This window comes from Scyliorhinus canicula, chromosome 7 (assembly GCF_902713615.1).
Source record: "Scyliorhinus canicula chromosome 7, sScyCan1.1, whole genome shotgun sequence".
In the NCBI taxonomy this organism is placed as follows: Eukaryota; Metazoa; Chordata; class Chondrichthyes; order Carcharhiniformes; family Scyliorhinidae; genus Scyliorhinus; species Scyliorhinus canicula.
Window position 1 is genome coordinate 93,237,050 of NC_052152.1, and position 14,811 is coordinate 93,251,860.

The following is a 14,811-nucleotide window of genomic DNA, read 5'->3' on the forward strand; positions in this document are numbered from 1 at the left end:
GCATTGTCCATCGGTGGAGGTTTGTGGGGACCCTCAGCCTCACTTTGAGATTGGGGCACCCTTTCAAGATGGCACTGGTCTGGACGGCGATAAATGTGGGCCCCACAAGCAGTTAAAATAATTACTGTCTGTCGGTTTTCACCAGTGATAGCATTTGCCCGAAGAAAATAACGCATACATTCAGCGTACTACATCCAATCCTCAATGCCTGCAGCGAACGGGTCCAATCTTCTGAATAACAGCATCTTGGAAAAATAAATCCAACCTTAGTCTTGTAGTGCAGAGGAGGAGGTTGTTCATCCGATGGTCAAACACGCCGAGAGTTGCTTTTATTCTCGTTGCCACTTCAATGACCACAGACGAGTCCAAGGAGAGTGGATAAGAGAAACTAGATTTATTACGAAATAATAGTGTGTACAATGCTCTTCGGATCACAGCCAGGTGAGGTTTTGGTTCCAAACCTGGCTAAACAAGTCATTAGAGTCCCTTGGCCTCCTCACCCCTCGTACTCAATGAGGCTCATGGGGAGCCTAATTGCTTCTACCCCATAGGTCTCGTGCAGGCTAGGACAAAAAGATGAAGAAAAATACTTTTTGTTCAACATACTTTCCCATTGTCTATCAGAAAACACGTGCAGATAAAAAAGATGACTTGTCGTTTCTTTAAAAACACCAAATATCTTACCTGATTGGTGACCCAAATTTACTCCAGTGATACACATAAGAGAGGTGGTCCGCAAAAGCTCCACTGATTGCAGTAGGTGCCATGATATTGAACTGGCCTCGGAACCTAACTGAGATAATGACCTGGAACTCGATACCCACGAGGGTCGTCGATGTGGAAACAATCTATGGTTTTAAAAGGAAATTGGGTGGGCACTTGAAGGAAATAAACTTGCAGGGCGACAGGAACCAAGTGGGGCTCACTGGATTGCTCTGCAGGGAGCTGGCATTGACTCAATGGGCTGAATGGCCACCCTCTATGCGGTAAACAAGTCTATAAAGTACCTTCACTGAGAGAAAACATACTAGTTGGTGGATACAATGCATATTTTCCTTCAGCTGAAAATACTTGGAATATTTTATAAAACTGTAAGTGATACTCGCCTGCTGGCTCAGGAGTGAAGTGTCTCAGAACATTATTGGATAGGTGAAGTGTTGGCTAGTGTAGACTTGAGAGATGAACAGACACTTCCAACACTGATGAAGGTTCAACTCAATTTTATTAACTAACTTCTAACTAACTAACACACGATGACTGTGGGTCTAAATGATGCAAACTTAAACTAGAGACCTAAGCCTTGTCCGAACCAGTTGGTTCTCTCAGCACGTGTTGTAAGTCTGTGCTGGGCTGGATGAGTTCTTGTTACACTGAGAGGCAGCACCCAGAATGAGCGGGAACCGTGGTGCCCTCTGCCTTTGTAGTGCGTGTATTCTAACTGGTGATTGGCTGCGGTGTTTGTACATGTTGCTTGGTCCCTGTGTGTGTCCATCAGTGTGTGTCTGCACCATGATATACTGGTGTATATTGCCGATGTCACATGGAGCACACCAGAATGACAGGGAGCGGGGTAGCTTGATCTTGGTTTCGGACAATGCTCGGCACAACATTGAGGGCCGAAGGGCCTGTTCTGTACTGTTCTATTCTAATATAGATCAGGTAGATCCTAGGCTGTTTGGTGTTTTATTTAGACTACCTCAGCCAGCAGGAGCAAAACAACTGGACTTAAAGCTCCAACTCATGAATGAATGAGTTAGTGTGTGTGTGGTGCAGCACACACAAGGTTAATTCATTTACTGAAACTTTATTTTCGGGAGGATTCAGTGTCACGCTGACAGCATGTGATATAAGTGATATATCAATGATTAGTGGTTAGACAGGGTTCTGTTGTGCGATTTATGTAGCGTGTACTGAAGATGGGGATGTGAAAGAATGAGTGGAGCTCCATCGGTGACTGAAGTCACATGAGACTCTGCTGCAGTGCCCAACCCAGCTGTGTTACTGTGGCAGTGAACAGCAGCCACAGAGATCGCACCATCCCCAACTTGAAGGCAGCAGCAGCTCCTCACCAGAAACAAAATAGAGATCTCTTTGGATGTTGCAGTATAAATGAGCAGGTAGGTACAATCAGCAAAAAACATTTCACCTGATGTCGAGGGTTTGAGCAGTTTGAAAGGAGTAAGTACAGTGCAAATGAAGAGTGACTGACAGAAGGCCCGAGACAAGACAATGTACAGAAATCAGCTGTTCTAGTAAATAGAGATGTATGACAACAGTTGCATTACAAAGTTAAGCATATAGCATATTTTAACTGTCTGTGTATGACTTAAGCAATTTGCAGCATGTGTTCCAATCCAGTCACAGATTTGTCAAGCATCTAACATTATACCTTAAAGACATTTAAAAACCTTCACTAATTAATTTCACTTCATCAGGTTATTATAATGTAATATATTTATGCCCTTGTGTTGTGCTTGCCGACGTCACAAACAATCATAGAGGCCAAGCAAATAATCTACTACCTTACTTAGTGCTGAGCTTGGCATGAAGAGGTGTGCAACAGTGGCCTTGATTGACTCAACTTATTGGGGGAGGACTTTATTTGGCATAGATTTATATGAGAGCTTGACCAACATTTCAAATGATTACATCACTGGCAGGGTCAGCATCTATTGCCCATGCCTAATTACCTTTGAACTGAGTGGCTTGCTCTTTCATCACAGGGGGTAGTTAAGAGTCAACCATGTTGCTGTCAGTCTGGAATCCCATGTCGGCCGGACCAGTAAGGATTTAAATGCCTTCCCCTTGAGCCTTCTGAGGAAACCAAAGAGTTTTTTTTACAACAATAAGTGCCTTCCCCACCATTACTGGGGATAGCTTCATATTCCATATTTTATTAATTTAATTTAAATTCCACCAGCTGCCATGGTAGAATTTGAACCCATGTTCACGGAGTATTAGCGTGGCTTATGCTTGAGTTCTGTTTTGAGGATATTTTAATACATTGATGAATAACACATGTGCTGACTCCTGAACTGTTGCATTTAGCATTACAATCCCTTCTCTCACTCTCCCCTACTTTGACACCATGGTGTAGTGTATTGAAAATTACATTGTTCATTTAATTCACCTGAGGTTACTGTACACACATGTACCATAAGAGGGAGTTTATTAGGAAGGGAGATAAATAAAGGAGGAATTATGTTTAACAGCTCATGCTTTTCTAATTCCAAACGTCTCTGACTGAACAAAAAACTGTTTCTGTCCCAAGAATTTCACACATTCATTTATGAGTGCTTTTTTCATCAAGTTTTATTCAATTCTATTCTAGAGCACCCTACATAAACCCATTCCCCTGCAAAATCCCTGTGACCCCCACCTAACCTGCACATCTTTAAATACTAAAGGGCAAGTTAACAAGGCTAATCCAGCTAACCTGCACATCTTTGGACTGTGGAGGAGGGAACCAGAGCACCCAGAGGAAACCCACGCAGAAACGGGAAGAAAGTGCAAACTCCACACAGACTAGTCACGTGAGGCCAGAATTGAACCCAGGTCCCTGGCACTGTGAGGCAGCAGTGCTAACCTACTGTGCCACCGTGCCAACCCCTCATCTGCAAATAAATTAGGGCGACTTGTCAAACAGGACCTCCCATTTCTAAATTCATGCTGTCTGACATTTGCTAATCTATTATTTTGCAGATACTCATTCAATCTACTCCACAGTTTCCACAATTATACACAGTATTAATATAAATTTAATTTTTTTATCTGGTAAATCAAAATCATCTTTTCATGAGCAATGTAAGAGAAAAGTCAACATTTTCAACATTTGTTCAAGAAGCAGAAAGGAAGCCATTTGAGGGAAAATTATACTACATCTACAATAAAAAAATCCTTAGTTTAAAATATATGTATAAGGTCATTAAGTGTGTTCATTCACATTATAAATTATTGTATTTATTCCTCTCAACTTTTTAGTTGATTGACCACAGATTTTATATGTATGTATTAAAATGTCTCACGAGATTTCTAGGACCCAAGACTTGTATCAAATTTAAGAATCACATAATGACTTGTGCTTATATCAAAGTAGTGAATGTTATGCTTAATGCTAAATGGTCTGGCTCCACAAGAAGTACTCTGTGGATGATAAATGGTTTCTCAACTGCAAAGCTGTGGAACTTCTATTTCAAGTATAAAAAGTCAACTTAAAGAAACTCTTATGCTAATAAAAAGTACTTGAACATTTGGAAAGCTGCAGGGAAGAGATTTAGAATTGGAACCTTTGGAAAATCTAGACTTGACTGTAAGGCAATAATGACACAGTAAGTACCAACAATAACTTTGGAAGCAGAAAGTCTGCAGTAAAGCAAACACCAAAAACTTCAAGTTGATGATTGGTGTGACATAGAAGCATGGAGAAGGGTCCAAGTAACTGGCATTTGGAGAGATGTCTCCCAAAGCTAATACATGACGAATAACTCATATCCATAATTTGTCAGTGTTATTAATTGATTGTTCTGTAATAATAGGCCAGAAAGTGCTGTGGCAAGCCAGTGAACAATACCCGCTGTTACTTAGACTTTTCCTTACCCATTTAATCAGAATGATATTTTGCCCTCCTGGTAGTGCAAGATGAAAATGGCATGGCACCCTCTCAAGGGCTTCTGGGATCTGAGTGAACAGGGCAAGCAACCAATCAGATTGAAAGATGGTGAACTGGATAATGCAATGGCTGAGAATGAACTTTAAGGAAGAAAAATAAAGAGAATGAAAAATTGCCTTAAGAGAGAGAAAAGAGAGGCAGAAAAAAAGTTTTTTAAAATTGTAACTTTAAAATTTTTTTTCCCAGCAGCAATTTAAACCTATTGAAATGAGACTCTACGCAGGGACCAGTCAATTTCAGTGCCAGAGGGGCTACATGATGGCGCAGTGGTTAGCATTGCTGCCTCACAGCACCGAGGTCCCAGGTTCGATCCGGCCCTGTGTCACTGTCCGTGTGGAGTTCGCACATTCTCCCCGTATTTGCGTAGGTCTCACCCCCGCAACCCAAAGATGTGTGGGGTAGGCGGATTGGCCATGCTAAATTGCCCCTTAATTGGAAAAATGAATTGGGTACTCTAAATTTACATGAAAAGCAACAACAACAAAAAATTCAGTTTCAGTGAGGTTGACTGGCAGTAATCAATATTTATCACGCCACAAAAAAAATTCTTAGACTTGAAATGGTGAAGACAACTTTCTGTTAGTTCACAATTAGCGCACAAATATAGAAACTACATTCCTTTCAATGCAGTTCAAATATGAGCTAAATGAAATGCCATTCTTGTGAAGCTAGCGGCAAAGAGACACATCACAGAAAGTAACTTTTGGATTGCTGTGCACTTTAAATTGGTGTGGCACTTTCGCATGAATAACACCAACGTTATTCGTCTCCTAGTTATTTTGGCAACAAACTTTGGACCATTGGTTTTCTTGTTGTTACCCCTCTGTTGGTTTTGAATAATGTGGCACCACACTTTACAGCAGGTTTCCAAACTCTCTAAATTTTACCAGGGTTTTGGATGACAGCCACATTCCTTAAGCCTTTGCTTCAGGTGATCCGGGAAACCTTTCCACAGGCCACTTCCTACTCTGTTTACTGTCATCAACTCGTTCAAAACTCTTTGACTCACAGAGAACACAGAATTTATGATTTCAATGCTCGTCATATTGAGAAAATGTAGCACTCCAGCACCCATCACTCTGTCTTTCTGTTTAGTCTATCAGAAATTGTGTGTGCCTTTTGGATTTTTATTAGCTGTTTTGTATGCTATTGTAAAAGCACAAGTTTTACAAGAGTAAGAATGATTAAATTGTAAACCCAAAACTTACTCCCATGTATTTGGGAAACAGTTCATCTAAAGATATGCTGCATTGGCATTTTGAAGACAGCTGCTGAGTTCTTGGTTGCGATATAGTAAGGAGTTTCATTTTTCAAGGCAGTAGCTGCTTCCCTAAAATTTAAAATTTGTTAGGTCTGTTGTTATAAATCTGCATAGGATCAACCAGCTGGGGATGATTGTTCCCTAGTGCTGATTGGTTGTGAGTTAACCAGAACTAGTTAACCAGCACTGGTATAACAGGTCAGAAAGGAATGAGAAGCTTGAGATGTGTAAGCAGGTCCTGTGCAAATATGAAATGAAAAATGAAAATCGCTTATTGTCACAAGTAGGCTTCAAATGAAGTTACGGTGAAAAGCCCCTCGTCGCCACATTCCGGCGCCTGTTCGGGGAGGCTGGTACGGGAATTGAACCCGCGCTGCTGGCCTGCATTGGTCTGCTTTAAAGCCAGCTATTTAGCCCTGTGCTAAATATTGCTGTGATGCTGAATAAACGTCTTTCTCATGAACTCTTTGGACTCCATCTTTGTTGTTTACTTCATTGGCGACAAGGGTGAATTGGAGCTGTCAGCCACCTTCCCTGAAATTTGTTTTAAGAGTGTGGACGAAGGTACGGACTTTTGTTCTTGCTGATTCCCTAGTGCTGATTGGTCTGTGAGTTAGCCAGCACTAGTATACCAGGGTGCTGTAGCAGCAAACAGAAAGGAGTGAGAACCTTGAGATGTGTGACTGGGTCATTCGTAAACACTGCTGTGGTGCTGAAGAAACATCTTTCTTATGAACTCTTTGGACTCCCCCTTTGCCGTTTACTTCATCTGTGAATCTGTATTATTTCAGTGCAGGACCAAGGGAGTGCAGCACTGTTGAGGTATCGTCTTTCAGGTCTGTTCTGCCCTCTCAGGTGGATGTAAAATACCCCATGGTACTATTCCGAAGAACAGGGAGTTATCCCTGGCATTCTGATTAATATGTAACCCACAATAACATCACAAAAATGATTATCTGGCCATCATCACATTGTTGTTAGGTAGAACAACATCAACAATCTATATAGCAGCTTAAAAGGAATAGAATATTCCTTGACACTTTGCGGCATTATAAAACAAAATATGACACCGAACCACAGTTAGTGAGCCACAGTTGTGGGCAGCACAGTAGCACAGTGGATAGCACTGTGGATTCACAGCGCCAGGATCCCAGGTTCGATTCCCTGCTGGGTCACTGCCTGTGTGAAGTCTGCACGTTCTCCCCGTGACTGCGTGGGTTTCCTCCCACAGTCCAAAGACGTGCAGGCTAGGTGGATTGGCCATGATAAATTACCCTTAATGACTAAAAAGGTTTGGAGGTGTACTTGGGTTATGGGGATAGGATGGAAGGGAGGGCTTAAGTGGGTTGATGCAGACTCGATGGGCCGAATGGCCTCCTTCTGCACTGTATGTTATATGTTCTTAGTGTGTAAGATGATCAAAATTTGATTAAAGAGTTAGGTTTTAAAGAGTGTCTCAAAGGAGGAAAGCAAAGTAGAGATGTGGAGTAGTTTTGGGAGGCAATCCTGAGTTTAGGATTTATACAGCTGTTCACTTTTGTTTTAGGCTGTTTGCTGCAGGGTGTGTTTTAGGTTCATTTTCAGAGCTGGATAGCTGCAGTCACAGCCAGAAGGTGTATTAGAGTCTCTCTCTATAATCTAAAGAATGTAAATCAATCCTTTGGTGATTTAAAACTAATAACTTCTCTCAGTAGTGACTTTACCTGATGTGCTCTGTTGAAAGGTTTTTTTAAAGTCTTCTGGATGTTAAACAGACAGCTTAAGAATTACTTAGTGTTGTATTCTTTGGGGATTGTATTTGAATTAATGGTTGCTCAGATGTTCACTGCATGCTTTAAAAAGGTTAACTTGAGTTCATAGAATACCATTGTTTTGATTTAAAAAATACTTTTCCATTTCTGCTGTACCAGAGTGGGCCCTGTGCTCCCCATACCACAATCTATTAAAAGTTGTGGGTCAGGTGAACTCCATGATAAACTTTGGGGTTCTCTGAACCCTGGCCCATAACATAACACAAATCTATCTCCAAAATGGTATACTTGTTTACAAGGTTAATGGCCACAGGAGACTCCTGCATTCTCTGCCTGCTCCCTTTGCCTTTCCTGGTGGTCACCCAGCTACTCTCTGATTGCACTTTAGGTGTGACCTCCTCACTAAAACACTTATCTATAAAGTGCTCAGCATCCCGGATGATCCTGAGAGCATCCAGCTCCTTAGCCCGGTCTCCCAGGAGCTGCAGCTGGGTGTACTTCCCAGAGGTGTAGTCACCAGGGACAACGGAATTCTCCCTGAGCTTCCAACATCCTGCAGGAGGAGCATATCACTGATACTGAGGGTAAGAACAGGAGAATAAGGCAGATGACTGCATGGCTAAAGAATTGGAGCAGGGATTCAGATTCTTAGATCATTGGGATATTTTCTGGCGCAGAGGTGACCTGTTTAAGAGGGACGGGTTGCAGCTGAACTGGAGGAGGACCAATATCCTGGGAGGAAGATTTGCTAGTGCTACAAGGGAGAGTTTAAACTAGATTGGCAGGAGGGTGGGATCATCAGCAGCAGCGAAGCAAATGAAGGGCTGAAAGGAGATGCAGTACTCAGCAACGGCAAGCTGAATAGACTGGATAGGCAGAAACATGGTAGGGAGCGGGGAAAACCTATTGGATTAAACCACATCTATTTCAATGCAAGAGGGTTTGATAGAAATCAGATTTTGTGGTTAGCTATAGATAAGATAGATAAAAGATTTAATGAAGACTTCCCGTGGTGGCTTTGAAGGAGTAAGTCGCACATTTGGTGGCTTCCGCTTGGGTCGGACTTTTGGACCTTTTCCCCTGATTTTCTACCGGACTTGAACTGTGAAACTGAAGACAGAGGCGATTGTGTACTGTATTCCCACATCGGTGCATGGAGAGAAGGACTAGAAGTGCTCGTAAAGGCAGAAACAGAAAGACAGAGAAGGCTTGGGCTGAAGCTGCAGCAGGAGACAGCATGGCGGAGGACCGGACCTCTGCTTTGTCGACCCAGCGGTCAATGGAGCAGCTGATGCAAGTTATTCAGGAAGGCTTTGCTAAGCAGAAACGGGACTGCTTGGACCCTATAAAAGAGTCGATTGAGCGGCTTGAGCTTAGATTGGACTCCCAAGATCGGGCGATCCAGAAGGTGGAGAAGGCGCTGGCTGAGCAGGAGGATCATCAAACTGCGGTGGAGTTAGAAGTAGGGATGCTGAGAGACCAGCAGAAGAAGCTCCTGGAGAAGGTGGAGGACCTAGAGAATAGGTCCCGCCGGCAGAACTTGGGAATCGTCGAGCTCCCGGAGGGGTCTGAAGGAGCGGATGCTGGGGCATATATCGCACATATGTTTGAAAAGCTGCTGGGGAATGGGGCATTCTCCCGACCCTTGGAGGTGGACAGGGCTCACAGAGCACTCGCGAGGAAGCCGCGAACGGGAGACCCCGTGAGGGCAATGGTGGTGAGATGCCACAGGTACTTGGACAAGGAGCGCATTCTACAGTGGGCCAAGCAGACACGGAGCTGTAAGTGGGACAATAGTATCCTGCGGGTCTACCAAGACCTGAGTGTGGAGGTGGCCAGGAGAAGAGCAGGCTTCAACCAGGTTAGGTCAATCCTTTTTAAGAAAAAGGTGAAGTTCGGACTGTTGTACCCAGCCTGTCTCTGGGTCACGTACGAGGAACAGCACTTTTATTCCGAGTCGCCTGAGGATGCGCTGGACTTCGTGAAAAGAAAAGGACTGGTGGTGGACTGAGAACTTTTGAACTTTGCTGCAGCGTTCATGTTTTTTTTTTCTTTTTGTCTTTCTGTTCTTTAAAAAAAAAGTTTCTCGTTTTTTGTTTTGTGGAAGCTGTTTGTAATGCCTTCTGTATTGATTTGGAACCAATGGCAGAGCTGTGTGAGTTAAAGTTTTCATTTGCACTGTTGGGGGATGGAAGTGTGCTTGTTTAGATTTTGGTGTTTTTCTGTCTGGCAATTGTGTGAGGATTGTTTGACGTTGTAGTATGTTTGTATGAGCGGGGGGGGGGGGGGGCGGGGGCGAGGAGGGAATAATAGGTGAGAGACTGTCCGGTGCCAGGGATGGGGGCCACCAAGCTAGCTGGGCGGGCTAGCTCACGGAAGCGCAGTGGGGGCTGTGCACATGCTCGGTTTATCAAAGGGGTTGGGTTACAGAGGGTTGTTACTGGGGGGGGGGAAATGTTCTGCTGACGAAGGAGGTACTTGGGCCAAGGGACAGAGAGGTTGGGGGTGGAGGCTGCCTGGGGGCGGGCTGGTGGAGGCGCGGAGCATGAGCTGGAGGCGGGCCCAAAAAAGGGGATGGCTGATCGGCGAAGGGGGGGTTGGGGGCAATGAGCCCCCCCCCAACTCAGCTGATCACCTGGAATGTTCGACGGTTAAATGGGCCGGTCAAGAGGGCACATGTGTTTGCGCATCTTAGGGGACTGAAGGCGGACGTGGTAATGTTGCAGGAGACACAGCTTAGAGCAATTTACCAGGTTAGGTTGAGGAAAGGCTGGGTCAGTCAGGTCTTTCTCTTGGGACTGGATTCAAAGACCAGGGCCGGGATTCTCCCTAGCCGGCGGGACAGGGGGTCCCGGCGTAGCGGAGTGGCGCCAACCACTCCGACGTCGGGCCTCCCCAAAGGTGCGGAGGGGGCTAGGCCCGCGCCGGAGTGGTTGGCGCCACGCCGACTGGAGCCAAAACCGGTGCCAACGGCCTTTGACACCCGCCGCACGGCATCGGGGCTGGCCGTAAGGCCTTCGCCAGTTCGCGCATGCGCCGGTGCGTCAGCTGCCGCTGACGTCACGCGTCATGCGCGGTAGGGAGGTTCTCTTCTGCCTCCGCCATGGTGGAGGCCGTGGCGGCGATGGAAGAAAAAGAGTGCCCCGACTGGCCCGCCCGCCGATCGGTGGGCCCTGATCACGGGCCAGGCCACCGACGGGGCATCCCCTGGGGTCCGATCGCCCCGCGCCCCCCCAGGACCCCGGGGGTCTGCTCGCGCCACCAATCCCGCCGCCACCAGAGGTGGTTGAAACCACGTCGGCGGGATTGGCCTCTCAGCGGCGGGACTTCGGCCCATTGCGGGTCGGAGAATCGCCGCGGGGGGCACGCCAGTCGGCATGGCGTGATTCCCGCCCCCGCCAATTCCCGGGTGGCAGAGAATTCCGGCAGTGGCGGGGGCGGGATTGACGCAGGCCTCGGGCAATTCTCCGACCCTGCGGGGGGTTGGAGAATTTTGCCCCAGATGTTTGAGGCGGGTAAAATAGTTTCGGATGTGGGAGGTCGGTACATTATGGTCAGTGGGAAACTGGAGGGAGTGCACGTGGTATTTCTATAAATGTTTTTTTATTGAGTTTTCATATTTTATATATGACAAATTACAAGTTATTAGAGAGAGAGAAAAAAAAAAGGAAAACACAAAAATTTAACATGAATATTTACAGGTAAGCATCTTCATAACAATAATTGTGGCCGCCCCCTTTAGCCAGCATACATATTTTACATTCCCCAATATGGCCGAGGCACATGTTTATAGGCATTTATTTATAGTTTGGTTTTGGGCCTTGGCTTGCCATCAAACCCCCATACCGAGCCCGTATCCCCCCCCCCCCCCCCCCCGGCTACCTTCCCCCGATTCCCGTCCATTTTCCCCTGGTTCTTGGCCACCCGACTATTCTTCCTCATGTACGTTGGCCACAAACAGGTCCCGGAACAGTTGCATGAATGGCTCCCACGTTCTGTGGAAGCCGTCGTCCGACCCTCGGATGGCGAATTTGATTTTCTCCATTTGGAGAGATTCCGAGAGGTCGGACAGCCAGTCTGCAGCTCTGGGTGGTGCTGCTGACCGCCAGCCAAACAGGATTCTACGGCGGGCAATCAGGGAGGCAAAGGCAAGGGCGTCCGCCCTCCTCCCCAGGAATAGATCTGGCTGGTCTGAAACCCCGAAGACCGCCACTATCGGGCATGGCTCCACCCTCACCCCCACCACTTTGGACATAGCCTCGAAGAAGGCTGTCCAGTACTCCACAAGTCTGGGGCAAGACCAGAATATGTGGGCGTGGTTGGCCGGGCCTCTCTGGCACCGCTCACATTTGTCCTCCACCTCCGGGAAGAACCTACTCATACGGTTTCTCGTTAAGTGGGCTCTATGTACCACCTTTAGTTGCGTCAGGCTGAGCCTTGCGCACGTGGAGGTGGAGTTGACCCTATGCAGTGCTTCGCTCCAGAGGCACGTGGTATTAGTAAATGTGTATGCGCCAAATTGGGATGATGTTGAGTTTACAAAGAGGATGCTGGGGAAGTTATTGACCCTGGCTTGGACTGGTCAAGCTCGAAAACAGGCAGGGTGTCAGCAATGGCAAAGGACCTAAAAGGGTTCATGGAGCAGATGGGGGGGGGGGGGGGGGGGGGGGTGGACCCATGGAGATTTGGGCAGCCGAGTGTGAAGGAGTTCTCCTTCTACTCACACATGCATAAAGTGTACTCCCAGATCGATTTCCTTCATTTTGAGCATGGCCGTACTGGCAAGGGTTGTGGACACGGGGTACTCGGCGATGTTAATCTCAGACCATGCACCGCACTGTGTTGACCTGCAGGTTAATAAATAAAGTAACCAGCGCCCGCACTGGAGGTTAGATGTGGGACTTTTGGCTGACGAAGGGGTGTGCGAGCGGCTGAGGAAATGTATTCAGAACTACCTGCAGGTCAACGACACGGGGGAAATTTCAGCAGCGATGGTCTGGGAAGCACTGAAGGCGGTGGTCAGAGGGGAGCTGATCTCGATATGGGCCAGTAGGGAGAAGGTGGACAAGATAGAGATGGACCAACTGGTTAAGGAGATACTACAGATTGATAGGAGGTATGCAGAGACCCCAGAGGCAGGACTTTTAAGGGAACGGCGGAGGCTACAGGCGGAGTTCAGCTTGTTAACCACAGGGAGGGCGGTGGAGCAGCTGAGAAAGGCGAGGGGGGGATTTATGAGTGTGGAGAGAAGGCCAGCAGAATGCTTGCACAGCAGCTTAGAAAGAGGGAGGCAGCCAGGGAGATAGGGAAAGTAAATGACGAAGATGGGAACCTGGTTGGAGATTCAGCAGGGGTGAATAAGGCATTTAAGTATTTCTACAGTAGGCTGTGTCATAATATACACACAACATAGAACATAGAACAGTACAGCACAGAACAGGCCCTTCGGCCCTCGATGTTGTGCCGAGCCATGATCACCCTACTCAAACCCACGTATCCACCCTATACCCGTAACCCAACAACCGCCCCCTTAACCTTACCTTTTTAGGAAACTACGGGCAATTTAGCATGGCCAATCCACCTAACCCGCACATCTTTGGACTGTGGGAGGAAACCGGAGCACCCGGAGGAAACCCACGCACACACGGGGAGGACGTGCAGACTCCGCACAGACGGTGACCCAGCTGGGAATCGAACCTGGGACCCTGGAGCTGTGAAGCATTTATGCTAACCACCATGCTAACGTGTTGCCCCACAAGTATATGATGGTGCACAGACAGACATTGATTGACACACAGGATGACCAATGAACACACAGAACACAGCAGCCAATCACCAGACAGGACACGACCACTATAAAGCCAGAGGGCACTATTTTCCTGATCTCTGGGGATGCAGCCTCTGAGACACTCAGAGCCTGTGAGCAACAACTAGAACATCCACCATGTGGTAGCAGGATAGTCTGGTCAGGTTAGCCTCAGGTCTCCAGTCAACTCAGCATAGTGTCAACCCACAGTTAAAGTATGTTTAATAGTTAAGAGTTCAATAAAATAGAGTTGCATTTCTTGGAAGCTTGTCTCTCTCACTGCTATGGTAAATGCAGTCCTCGCAGACCCAGCATACCCAACACATCATCGAGAAAACTAGTGCCCTCTGGCTTTATAGTGGCCGTGTCCTGTCTGGTGATTGGCTGCTGTGTTCTGTGTGTTCATTGGTCATCCTGTGTGTCAATCAATGTCTGTCTGTGCACCATCATATACTTGTGTGTATATTATGACATCTCCCCCAGGTTGTATAGGTCGGAACTCCCTATGGGGCCGGAGGGGATTAGGCACTTCTTGGGTGGGGGGGGGGGCCTGAATTTCCCAAAGGGGAGCTGGTAGAAGGGCTGTGGGCCCCGATCGAGTTGGAAGAGATCGTGGAGTGTCTGAAGGCCATGCAGTCGGGTAAAGCCCCGGGGCTGGACGGGTACCCAGTGGATTTTTATAAGACGTTCTCTGGAATATTGGGCCGGTGTTGATGAGGATGTTCAATGAGGCAAGGGAAAGAAGGCTGCTGCCCCCAACGATGTCACAGGCCACAATTTCGCTGATTCTGAAGCGGGACAAGAACCCGGAGCTGTGTGGGTCCTACAGGCCAATATCCCTGTTGAATGTGGATGCTAAACTGCTGGCCAAAATTTTGTCCTCCAGGATTGCGAATTGTGTTCCGGACGTTATTGGGGAGGACCAGACGCGGTTTGTTAAGTGTAGGCAGTTGGTGGCCAATGTAAGAATACTGTTAAATGTAATCATGATGTCCCCGGAAGGTAGGGAGTTGGAGGTAGTGATCGCAATTGATGCAGAAAAGGCTTTTGACCGGGTAGAATGGGATTAGCTGTGGGAGGTACTGGGACGGTTCGGATTCGGGCAGGGCTTTATTGACTGGGTCAGGTTGCTGTATCAGGCTCCTGTGCCAAGTGTACGGACGAATAGGACAACATTGGACTATTTTAGACTGCACCGGGGGACGAGACAGGGATGCCCCCTCTCCCCACTGTTCGCGCCAACCGTAGGGCCATTGGCAATTGCTCTGGGAGCCTCAAGGGGACTGGAAGGGTCTTTTCCGGGAGGGGGGGGGGTGTTGGAGCA

At 47.0% G+C, this 14,811-nt stretch overlaps 1 protein-coding gene across 1 annotated transcript in view; it reads left to right on the forward strand.

The window, feature by feature from the left end:
* The first annotated feature begins 1,952 nt into the window (after window positions 1-1,952).
* Window positions 1,953-14,811, forward strand: part of rab9a (RAB9A, member RAS oncogene family) — a 113,737-nt gene continuing 100,878 nt past the window's right edge. Inside the window, exon 1 of the mRNA XM_038802465.1 lies at window positions 1,953-2,117. The gene's annotated coding sequence lies outside the window, so the exon portion shown is untranslated. The remainder of the gene's footprint in view (window positions 2,118-14,811) is intronic.